Source organism: Danio rerio, chromosome 9, assembly GCF_052040795.2.
Source record: "Danio rerio strain M-AB ecotype USA chromosome 9, GRCz13ab, whole genome shotgun sequence".
Lineage (NCBI taxonomy): Eukaryota > Metazoa > Chordata > Actinopteri > Cypriniformes > Danionidae > Danio > Danio rerio.
The window spans coordinates 26,423,722-26,436,649 of record NC_141029.1 but is presented as its reverse complement, the minus strand read 5'-3'; the positions used below and the strand labels follow the sequence as shown (position 1 = coordinate 26,436,649).

General features: G+C 35.6%; 1 long non-coding RNA gene across 5 annotated transcripts in view; it reads left to right on the top strand.

Annotated features, from left to right (window-relative positions):
* Positions 1 to 12,928, top strand: part of LOC141376130 (uncharacterized) — a 352,849-nt gene that overhangs the window by 328,389 nt on the left and 11,532 nt on the right. For 3 of the 5 annotated variants that reach the window (XR_015499429.1, XR_015499431.1, XR_015499422.1), the window contains one exon: positions 11,595 to 12,238. The exons of 1 other annotated variant lie outside the window; for it this stretch is intronic. This is a non-coding gene — a long non-coding RNA (uncharacterized LOC141376130). Of the gene's footprint in view, positions 1 to 2,561; positions 2,720 to 11,594; positions 12,239 to 12,928 lie in introns of those variants that run through there. One more of the 5 variants, XR_015499430.1, reaches the window with a different exon arrangement.

Below are 12,928 nucleotides of genomic sequence, written 5' to 3'. Positions count from 1 at the left end.
ACATCTCCAAAGCTTGTGAAAACAAAAATCATGCGTTAATTCTTTTCATTTATAGTGGGTTATTTATTAAGTATCTGTAGAGTATTTGACATGTGCCTGTTGGTTAGAACTTTCTGCAGTGGCTTACATGTGTTAAATGTACATAAAAAGTAGACTTAAAAAAAAAAAGTAAAATAAATTAACAATATCCTACTTAATAATTATTATTATCATTAATATTATTATAAAAGTATGATTTTTTTAAAATTTCTAACAAATAACTAATATTATATTTCATTTTATAATAAATAGCCTCATTATTCATTTTTTAAATTCATTTATGATTTATATGATATTAGAATACGTGTTAGCTTTTGTAAGTGATATGTTTTAAAATAGAATATGTTCAGCTACTCAATAATATTAGTAAAGCAAACATAGGCCTTATGTTCCATTTACATATATTTCAGTTAATATGGAAAGCGAGTGCATGATTTACCAAAACTAATATTGGATTTTATTTTAAATGCATGTGCGTGTAAAACTAGATTAAAACTATAATTTGCACAAAGAAATTATGTTTTTTTTTTCTCTAAAGAAGTAGTAACTCCACCCAGTTTAGAGCATCATTATGGACGTTTTACATTATAACTAACGTGGTTCTATAACTACGGATTTTGGGAAACACTCGTCACTACATAGTTCTTTTCCCAAGCGATGCATTGTACCACGATAATTCAGCCGCGAGTTACGTCGTTGTTTAGGAAACGCACTCCTGGCTAGTTAACCTAATTGACCTAGTTAAGCCTTTAAATGTCAGCTTTATAGAAGGGTCTTGAAAAATATCTAGTCAATTAGTATTTACTGTCATCATGGCAAAGATAAAATAAATCAGTTATTAGAAATGAGTTATTAAAACTATTATGTTTAGAAATGTGTTGGAAAAAAATCTCTCCGTTAAACAGAAATTGGGGGGAAAAAATTCACAGGGGGGCCTTATAACTCAGGGGGGTAATAAAATTCTGACTTTTGATTGCTAATGTTTACAAGGCAGAGTGCTTAATTTAGATAGGATTAAAGGTAATTTTGTCTGCATTTTTGCTTGTTAGTTTAATTTATTATCACTATTATTATCATTATTATTGTTACTTTTATTATTATGAAACCTCAGATTTCAGATGTTGTATCTCGACCAAATATTGTCCCATACAAAGCATTATTTGGAAATCCAATTAATTAATCTTTCTGGTAATGTATAAATCTCAATTTCCAAAACTTATGGTAATTGTTTACCGCTTTATTTATCAGAAGTCGCCACAGTGAAATGGACCGACAACTTATGCAGCACAGTGGATACACTTTCAGCTGCAACACAGTACTGGGAAATATCCATATACACTCATTCACACACTATGGTCAATTTAGGAACACGGTAAGAACATGCAGACTCCGCCAACAGGCCCAGCCGGGACTCAAACCAGTGACCTTCTTGCTGTGAGGCAACTGTGCTAACCACTGAGCCCCCATGTTGCCATGATAATCTGTTTAAACAGCAATTTTATTCTGAATTAATAAAGGTCCCAAAAACCTTAATTGTCTATGAAGAACCTTTATTTTAAGAGTGTTTGATCATCGTTGACTGTTGGCATCTCTAAAGAACAATAAAAACTAAACAGAAAAGTTTCTCCCTTTTCATTTTGCTCAAAAGCACACAAAGTACCACTTTTTACATTTACTCTCCCCATTCATTCATCCAGAAATGCACATCATCTGCCCAGTTTCAGAGGCTAGTGCCAACAAAAATAATGATTGTATTTAGTAAACATATTATTTAGCTTACTGGATTTCACACAATTAAATTAAGTTTAGAAGCATTGGCAGCCCAGTAATAATTATCAAAATAAGTATTGTAATAACTGTTGTTATCTTACAGTTTCAAGCTATTTTCTAGTAGTAGTCCTTTTTTGCTATTTGTTTTCTTTCTCACCTTTGCCTTTTCACTAATTCACAAATGTTAATTATAGTTTGATATATATTTAGGCACATCATTTGTATTTGGTATCTGATGGCAATTCATCTGTAGTGTGTATGTGGCATAATTGGTCTGCAGTACCCCATACTGTCAATGCCAAATGCCAGTTGCTCCGGCCCTACGTGTATACATTACATTACAGATGGCCTGTCAGCAGTGGGGTTATTGTTTGACTGGCATGCCTTCTGGTTTCAAGCATGACTTCCTGCAATCTGGACCATTAATAACTGACAGGAAATATCTAATCTTCTCTTCTTTTTAGTAGCTCAAACAAAACCAGTAGATTTGGTTTTTAACCAGTCTAGCATAGTATATGTTTTTGTGGACATATTCTGTTCAAATAGTAGGAGTCTTTACCTCTTTTATATATATATTTTTTCCTGCTTTGATTTGATTCCAGACACCAGGCATGCTGGGCAACCAATAGTGTCTCAATATGTGTTTTTTTAAAAGGTTGAATATTCAGGGTACATTCAAATATATTGGTATTGCTGAGCAAAAAAATAAAAAAATAAAAAATGCACATCCTCTACCCCCTGGTGTTTCTCAGGGCCCCATGACGGTGTCAACACCACTGTTGTGACAGGACCTCATAAATCAGCTCATCTCCTGCTGCTGGCAGTCACAGTTGTGTCCTTCTCTCAACATTTTGTGTTTTGTGTGTGTTTGGCAGAGAAGAAAGGTTGCAGCATAAACAAACTTATTTAGGTGAGGTGCCATTTTTGCCTTTTATAAAATATTGTATTGCATCCAAACATGAACATTCTGGCATCATTTACTCATCCTAATGTACCAAAGCCATAATAATTCAGCACACTGTAAAACCCAACAGTTAAATGTGAGAAGGTCTGCAGGTGATCTACTTTTGATGTGCAGATTAAAGAAAGCAGCAGACTTCCATAATTATCTTGTTCATGTGTGAATCTGCATAGGATGGCAAACAAGAATGATTAATAATAGTTTATGGATTCCGATAATGGTCACAAGTGTAAAAACTCAGTAGGTGTGCTTTTTTGTTCTCAGTGTCTTATTTCTTACAGCTACAAACACAGCATGTCAAGAGCACAGTTGTGTTATTTCTGGTTAAAGTTTGTTAACATTAGTCCTTTGTTAGTTCATGTTAGCTCAGTTCATTTGTTATTTAATCATGTTTAATAAATACAAAAAAAAAAAACAACAACATTACAGTTAATAAATGTTTCAGAGGTTAGTGTTGACTAATTTAGTTAATTAATGTTTGTAAATGGAATTCTATTGTAAAGGGTTTCCAGTGCTTTAATTAATTAAGATCCTACGGTGAATCTGAATAATTTATATTAATTAATATTGAAAAGATCTAGCTTTTCTAACTAAGATTAAACATATTCACAGTACTCATAACTATTTCAAATTAACTTCTTTAACTTAATTAGTTTAAGGCAGTTGATTTAACTGGTTGGGCTTTACAGTGCTGAACACACAGCACACAATAATGGAAAATGTTTTTAAACCGTAAAAAAAATACACGCCAGGCCCATTTGAAATGAGTTCCTAAGGCTAATGTGTTGCAAAGCGTAAAACTACTGTGCATTGCTCCTGTTACGTTAAGTTGCACATTTCAGATGATAAATCCACTATATGGTAATATGTAACTTTGGGTGCCTTTTGTTGTATGATTCAGAGACAGATCCTTTATCTACATTTCCATAAGAAGGCAAGGTTAATTGTACAGATCAGCTAGCGACCCACTGACCTATACTTTTCTCTAAACCCAACCAATAGTGCTTTCAAAAGTCAGTAGAAAATGTTTTATAACCACATAGATTTACCTTGATTTTACATTGCTTTTTTGTGGAACCCCTTCTTCAACAGACTCAAACCAGAGTTCTCTACATCAGTGGCCCCCAAATCTTTTAGCGCCGCAGACCGGTCATTGCTTGACATTTTTACCACAGTCAAAGGGGGTGTTGGTATACAATTTCTAGACAATCTTGTATCGTTTACTCAGAGGATGACAAGCTGACAAAACATTGCTGCAACTCTACATTTCTATTTATGGACAAAATTAAAAACCACCGCAGTGTTTGTCTGAGATAATTAGTCTATCGAAATGTGTATATTCCATACAAAATATAAATATGAATCGGTCAATTCTTCCCACGTGACTTGTAGTGCACTCAAAGCATTCTGAAGATGTTTTTATTGGGTAAACCTGGAATAAAGTGTGCATATTGGGAGGCTGTACACTTCCTTTGAATATAGCAAACTTGTGTGCAGAAACGATTCAATATGTGAAAGGCCACAGTCATTTGAAATCACTAGCAGTTGATAATGTTGCACAGATATGCTAGATTCATCTGATTTGTTGACAAGTGGGTTGCGGATCCATTTCTTGGCAGTTCATGGGTCCTTCACATGGGTCAAACAAACTTTCCAAAGACGTCTTACTTCATTTGCTAGTCTTTGAGTTTAATTTTGGTGCTTAAGTAAAGATGTAACCGAGAGAATATGGTCATTTTTCAAAATAAAAGATTAAAAATAATTTTAAAAATAATTAATGATTTCTTGTGCGGCCCATACCAATTGATCTGTAGACCGGTACCGGTCCGCGTCTCAGGGGTTGAAAACCACTGCTTTACATCACAGGGACAGCACCGTACAAAGTGACCTACCAATAAATTAACCACATCAAAAAAGTTGACACTATGGAGATAGATAGGGAAGGCAAATGTATTGGATTCATCATTGGAAATCATAGACACTGTTAAGTTGTTTTGTATTTATTTGGTGTAGTGCAAAGAACTGCATGAAAAATAATCCTTTATTCTTCAATAATATGTCCCTGCAGTGGCAGGTTACTAAGGGGGGCTTAACACTTCTGAGAATGTGCTAAAATAATTAAAATGATAGCTTCAGCTATCTAAATAACCTGCATATTCAATCACCTTGCGTTTTTTATAAGCAGAAGCTTTAATTTCAGACAAATTAATACAAATTATAATAGCACAGAAAAGATAAGGCCTGGATCTTTCTTTCTTTTCTTTCTTTCTTTTCTTTCTTTCTTTTCTTTCTTTCTTTCTTTTCTTTCTTTCTTTCTTTCTTTTTTTCTTTCTTTCTTATTTGCTCTATTTGCCTGTGTATTATAACTGTTTTAGGTAAGTTATTTTTTCATTGCTGCTCACTAGAAGTATATCACATATAATACCGGCCACTTTATTAGATACACCTTACTAGGACTGGGTTGGACCGCCTTTTGCCTTCAGAACTGCCTCAATCCTTATGGTGTAGATTCAGCAAGGAACTGGAAATATTGTGTGGGGTGGGGGTGTTTGCCCCATGTCTCTCTCTCTCTTTTTCTCTCTCTCTCTCTCTCTCTCTCTCTCTCTCTCTCTCTCTCTCTCTCTCGATCACTCTCTTTAATGCACAATGCACAAACAGCAGAGCTGCGTACAAATGGCTGCGCAGTAGTAATCTGCATTTGCTGAAAGACAGTTTGAGCTACTTATCGAGAGAGATGTCGGCCTGACTCTATTTAATTGTATGAACATTTTTTAGTTTTATGCCTTACCCATAATATAAAAAAACATATAAATACATTTAGATCACTTACTATAATCAATACTATTGGAATGTGAAAAGACTTTCAACCAGCACAACAACAAATGTTTCTGAAGACAATCACCTACTGCACCTTTAAGTTTCACAAAAATGTAGGCTGAAGCATGTATGTCTAATGAGCTTGTGTTGGAAAAATATGGTCAAAAAAGATGTTATGTAAAAATAATTGTTTTATATTAAGAACTATACTTTCCTCTTTAAAGAGCATTGCATCAGCCCAGGCTTCCATACACCAATGAGATACTCACTTTGTGGTACCTGTAACAACAACAGCAAAAATCACTTCATGAAGCATCCTAATTCTTAAAGAGTTACATGCGACAGTTGGTTCCAGACAAAAGAAAATGACTCAGTGTGTAAAAATCATTTTCCCTTTGCCATTTCCCCATTGTCGCCAAATGATTGGACCTCAAACACTGTAGAAGCAGTGAAATTACGGGTAGAATTTCAATTTCCCACTAAATACAACAAAACACTAATCAAGCCTATTCACCCAACAGAACACAGACTTGCCAGCAAATAACAGAACCGAGAGCACATTACAATAAAAGATAACAAAGCTGTGTGGCTAAACTAGTGGACTCTGGGCTTCCTACACACACGTCTGACAAGAACATAAACCACACTCTTCATGTACATGTATCGTATTAAAGGCATAACTCACGGCACTCAGGCCTATAGTATCACAGCTTGGCAGATTGACAGGTTTATTGGGCACAAAGAGGCAAATATGTTTTGCCTTTATCTGTGAAGCAGCAGGATAATTTGGAAGGCAATAATGGAGATTTCCTTTCAGCAGCTGGAGGTGAGGAGGAACCTGTCACAGTCTTTTGTGTGGTAATGAAAGGTGTAAAATGGAGCGTCTCCCTGCAGCGAGGGAATAGCATCTGCACTGAGTGTATACAATGAGATGTGCCTCCAGCCCTTCTGCATCTTTCCTTTGTGATGAAAACATTTTCCAGGTGAATTTGATGGATATACGTTCAGAGTTATGGTGAAATTATACTGTGCTTATTGAAACAGTGCATACATATATGATGAGACATCTACATGCTTAATGCAGTGATGCTGGCAAGAAATATTATGCTAATGGAGAAAATGGGTGCGGAAATGGGTTTTGGAATTACAGGGACAGTATAAGAAAATATAGATGACTTTTACAGAACACACAGGCATGTTAGTTTAGCAGTTCTCTCCTTAACCTTTTCCGCACTGGCATAGCATAGTTGTCTAGTGTAATAGGCATAGTTTAACAAAGGCTAAAGTAATCATTGAGCAAGTAAACTTAATTAAAGGCTGCTGTCCATAGCTTACTTGCTCATGCTGGAAACACAGCTTCAAATCCCACTGAGAATAGGGTTAAACCAGAGGGGTTAAATTGGTGCCGTGACCCATATGGGAATGAGGTTTATGGAATCAGTGTAACAAACTAGTAAGTGTTGTGTAGTGGAGATATGTGCAACTGGTGCAGTGTCACAGACAGCCCACATCTTGCTTTTAGTCAGACACTACTACTGTATGTCACATTTTTTTTTTAAATCTTGTAAACAACACTGGATTTATGTGCCTGCTCTTGCAAGTCTTCTATGTTTTTTTATTATTTATTTGTTTTAAACACAGCATACACACAGTACTAGTCTGAAATGTATGGTAGTTAGTTTCAGTGGTAGTGTACTGTTTGATTGTCGTTTTTTTTTTTTTTTTTTTTTACTTTCTCTATAATTTATTTTTAGCAGTTCACCTTTAGTGGACAGGATAGTGTCGACTGGACTGGCAAAAGACCATCAAAGTTAATTTGCTATAGTTTTTGTCAATACTGAAAAATCTATCAGATTTTTATTTTATTTTAGTTTTTAGACTACAAAAAAAAAAAAAAAAAAAAGCAAGAACATTACAAATGGAAAGCACTGGCTTTGTGTGTATGAAGTCTAACTGACGACTCCACTGTGCATAAGCCATTGAAAACAATTCACAGCCCTGCTCCCCACAAACCCTAAATACAATCAAATGAGGTACACAAATACCCTTTTCAAAATATAATGGTTCTGAATTTGGTTGTGTTGGTTGAACATGTGATATTTTAATACAGTTGATCTTTATTTCTATAGCGCTTTTACAATGTAGATTGTGTTAAAGCAGCTTAACATAAAAGATTATAGTAGATTGAAACAGTGTCAGTCCAGTTTTCAGAGTTTCAGATCAGTTTAGTTCAGTTCAGTTTATTATGGTTTAATTTTCACTGCTGAAAGTCCAAACACTGAAGGACACATCCATCGATGTGCAACTCAACAAGTACCGAACCATGCAAGCCAGTGGCGACAGCGGCAAGGAGCAAATTTACTAATTGAAAAAAGTAAAGGAAAAAAAAAACTAAAGAGAAGCCAGAGAGAGCCATTTCTCCTCTGGCCAAACTTCTATTTTAGGCTGACATAGTCTGTGAGATTATAGGCTTTTTTTGATATTTTAAATATCAGTCCTGGTAAATTTGGTGAAGATGTACCCAGAGGAGACATCTGATAACCAAGTTGAGCCAATAACTGTGAAAAAATAAAAAGATTAAGGTCTGACATGAGCAAGATTTTGAGCAGCTTTTTGACCTGCACTAACATAACAGTAAAATCTGTGCCTGAGCAGGTCTTTCATGCGTTATGTTGTTACAAAATATTTTGCCATGAATTGGTGTTCGATGTGCTGTGTGCTGATGATGTATGCATAAATTTTACACTAAATACATCTGTAATCGTTACATTCTTAGTAGCACAAACTATGATTATCAATGTGTTGACTGCTTTTTTTGCACTAAAACTAGCCAATACTAATTATGCGTTATAAACAAAATGAACAGTGTTGATGCTGAGATTGCATTTGCTTTCCACTAAAATCAGTGATTGGTAATGTTGCATTGTTTTTGCAATGTGTTATGAGCTGTCAAACAGCATGTGTATATATATTTTTTTTAAGATAGGTCTGGCTGCAGACTTGGTGCTGTGCAATCTGAGCTGCATGCAATGCTTCTTAATACACTAACCTAACCTCACCCCTAACCCTAATCCACACAGTGACGTCACTAGCTCCAATGAGTGCATTGTGTCTGACGTTGCATCTCTGAGGTATGCAATCTCAGTTTGCAGCATAATAGTTTATAAATACTTTAGATTTTTTCCTGCAAATAAATAGCAAATTGTGGCATGTTGCAAAACATTGCATTGTGTTTTATTAATGACGTCACCAGTAACCCTACTTTAATACCATAGAAGTCAACTTTAAAAAATCTGATGTCGTTCAACCCCTACTAAATAGGTTGTTAAAAATTGTTACGGACATGGTTGATGTACGTTATTATGAAAAAAACAGACAGACAAAGAGGAAAAGCCTCATAGTGAATGAAAGAACCTTGAGGATGTTCTCATGAATTTTATCTCTCCGTTGTGCTGTGCCAGGCTTTAATCTTGTTAAAAGGAGATAAGGGAAAACATGAAAAGAAAACATAATATTTCCAGATACTCCAGAGGTGATTATTTGAGTTTGGAAGAGGCTTTGGTTAACTTTGTTTTGCTGTTGATAATGACTGCAACATTTTCCCCGGCTATCTTCATGCAGATAAGCCTGGCTGATGGGATAAGTGCTCTTATCACCTCTGTACTGGTCAATGGCATTAGTGCTGAGCTTATTGCAGTGGGGACTATGCTTATGAAACTTCCGTTGGATCTTTTTGTATGATCTCCTAACTGAATGAACATCAAGACTTTTTAACTTCGGAAAAAAAAAACATTGAACACAAAGGATTTGTGACATTCAGTGGCTTCTGAAATTATATGACAGCTATCGAAATATCAGATGATTGTAGATAAAAGGATTGTGTTGTGAAAAATGATGAGGAATAAATTCATAGTGATCACATGATAAAATTGACAGAGAAGTACTATCAGTGAAATAAATTAAAGCTATTATCATTTTCAACATTCATGATTTTATTAAATGCTACTCTAAATCAGCATAATAGTATGAATTAACATAATAGAAATAAGAATCATGAAATGGACAACAGCTGAAATTACAGCCTTACCATCACAGAAATAATTTGCAATATATTTGCAATGAATATTGAAGAGAGATATATTTTTAATGTAATTAATTAATTAATTCATGTTATTTTCATGTTAGTCCCTTTATTAAATATGGGTCACCACAGTGGAATGAACCGACAACTTATCAAGCATATGTTTTACGCAGAGGATGCCCTTCCAGCAGCAACCCAACACTGAGAAACATCCATACACTCTCATTGACACACATACACTGCGGACATTTTAGCTTATTCAATTTACCTATAGCACATGTCTTAGGACTGGTGGAAACCAGAGCATCCAGAGGAAACCCATGCAAACAAGGGGAGAACTTGCAAAATCCTCACAGACATGCCAACTGACCCAGCTGGGGTTCGAAACAGCGACCACTGACCACTGTCATATGGTACCTAAAAGCAAACCGTACCATACAACTTTTTGGCACCCTTTGCAAAGGGTACCTAGCATGAAAAAAGACGGAGCAAGACTAAAAACAAGCATTGAGAATGAAAACAAAGGAAGGGCCATTTTTAAAAACACAGCTGAAACATTACACTGTAATAATGTATACGTATAATAACAAGCCATGATCGACCCAAGCTCAAACAAACCTTTTCGTCGTCTTGGTGAACAGCTAAAAAGAACAAAATCTGCTGTGTCCTGTTGTTGTTTTAGCTCGCCATGCATCTATATTTGAAATAACAAACTTCTTGAGCTCATGTTAATAACATGCGCATGATCATTGAAGAGCTCTAATATCTGATCCTTTCAGAAACAGACAATTGCGAGAGTGAAGTATGAAAAAACAAAAGAGAAGCCAGAAAAAACAGCAGCAAATAATGTTTTCTGCAACCTGAAACATGAACAAACGGCAATTTTTAACTATTATCATCAACTTTTGGACTATTATGAACTCGGAATGACGGAATTACTTTCTAACAGAGGCTACATGTGCTGACGAAGGTTAAAGACACATATGAGAGATTTGCACTGACTGTGGGCTACATTTCATGTTGTTTTTGAACCCAAATAAGGACTAAATGTATACTGTGTGTAGTTTTTCTGTAATTGGTAACATGTGAAGCCTGTAAGGGTCTGTATGGGTTAATTTATGTTTCATTTATTTATTTATTTTATATAACTGCAGACATTACAATAGACTATCATTGATCTGCAGTTATAATCAAATCATGTTCAGAGAAAGGGTTGTAATGAACATTTATACACAAGTATTTATGTATATAAAGCATCCATTTTATGGGAATTGCTTCTCATATATGTGTACGACCTGTACGGCACTACTGTATCATTTCCTTAAGTAAAAATGACATCATCTGAAACTTTGTCGTACACCACGCCCACCAAAAAGGTACCCTTTTGGCAGTGGAAACGCAAGCTTGATAATGCAATCTATACCGACCCGTACCTCTCAGTGGAAATGGGTCAAAAGACAATCTTGATTTTGATAAGTATATTTAATTTTGTCAATAAAATAATTATAATAATGTGAACATTATACTAAAAAGATGTACTTATGCTATCATTCTTTAAAAAGAATGCCACTTGATTTGATCTTTTTTTAATCTAATGTAGGCATCCATACTTTTTTCAATTTGTCTAAACTGTTCAAATATGTTTTTAGGGCTTTAAGCTGTTGCCGTGCTTGAGAATGAAATGTTACCAGTGCATTGAAGTGACAGTTGCAGCATTATGTGATATAAATTACATTCACAAAATAAATGTATATAAAACAAATAGCTTCAGGCGTCAGAGTAATCTGACAGGAAACATGTCTCGTAGTGAGATATAGCTTTATTCTCTGACAAGATAAACTACAATAAACTGAAAGAGGAAAACATATGAGACTTGTCTCTTTAGTGTACTGTATGTGTAAAATTTCTTTATCTCTGTGCATTTAGGTTTTTTAGTTTCCTCTGCCTGCTCTCCTTGTGTCTGGACACCTGTCGGCCACCTCTCCTGCCCCGTTCCCAGCAGGCCTTGCTCTGACAGCTGACCCCGTCTGCTTGTGGAGTCGCATGGCTGCTTCTGTCCTCTCTGAGACACGTGTCCTCTCGTCCTTCCCTGTCCCCCCCTGACGTCCCCCATGGGGTCCACCTATACTGTCTCCATTCCCTTCTATCACTGGTGACCCTGTTCATATTTTTTATCTTTAGTTTCCCTCTTTTTCAATAGTTTTACGCATGTCTTTTCTAAAAGGATCGTTCTTGCCTTCATCTGATGCTGTCTTTTGATTATATCTCATGCATGTACCTGCACAATCACACACACACAGACACACACACACATACTCATGGGCCAATTAAAAATACATGACTGTTTTTGGTTGTTCTCCCCGGGGGAGCAACAGTATCTGATGAAGCACAGCAAAATGAGCAGCCACATGGGGGCGTTGTGTTTTGTATTGTTTTGTGTTTTGCAACATTGACTTACTGTTTCCTGTTCCTGTTTTGGTAAGTGAACCTGAATGGATAGTTTGTATGTAACCTCAGCTTAGATTTTTTTTTTCTAAACTTTATTGTGTTTTAATAAACTTGGTAATCATTAGTGGTGGGCAAAGCGAGGCTTCATAAAACACTGAAACAGTCAAAGCCAATGTGTCGAAGCTTCGAAACGTTTCGAAACCCTACTCTACGGTGACACCTCGTGTTCATTTTTTATGTATTGCACTGGAACAGCTTAAGCAAAGAACCAGTTGAGCAAACTGAGGTATTAAACCCAACTTTTTAGGCTTGAACCTTCAAGTATTTTCGTGGAGCGGTTAAGGTTCCTGACTACCATGCAGGGATAGTGGGTTCGAATTCAGGCTATTTTGAAATGCTTTAATATCAATTTGAAATGCTTTGTTTCTGTATCGTTTTGTTGTAACATTGCTCTGACGCCCAAATAAACTGGGTTGTTGCTAGATCAGACATGGTTGTGGCCAGAAGTTAACAAGAATTATATATGTTATTCATTAAATTTCCTATTGTAGTTTATTAATGTGATCCCAAAACCTTAACCCAACCATCACAATACTGTAAAAATATTAATTATTGTTTTACAGTGTTACAAAAATTATGCAAAATTGATGGCGTATCCGCAGCTGTATCCTATCTAGACTACAACATAAAACAGTAACATGATTAAAATACATAAAATCATGATTTCAGAGTATTTGTACAAGTTGGGATTCAAAACCAATAGTCATTTGAAGTACAGAAACAACGTGCACACGCACAATCCACTAGGCCAT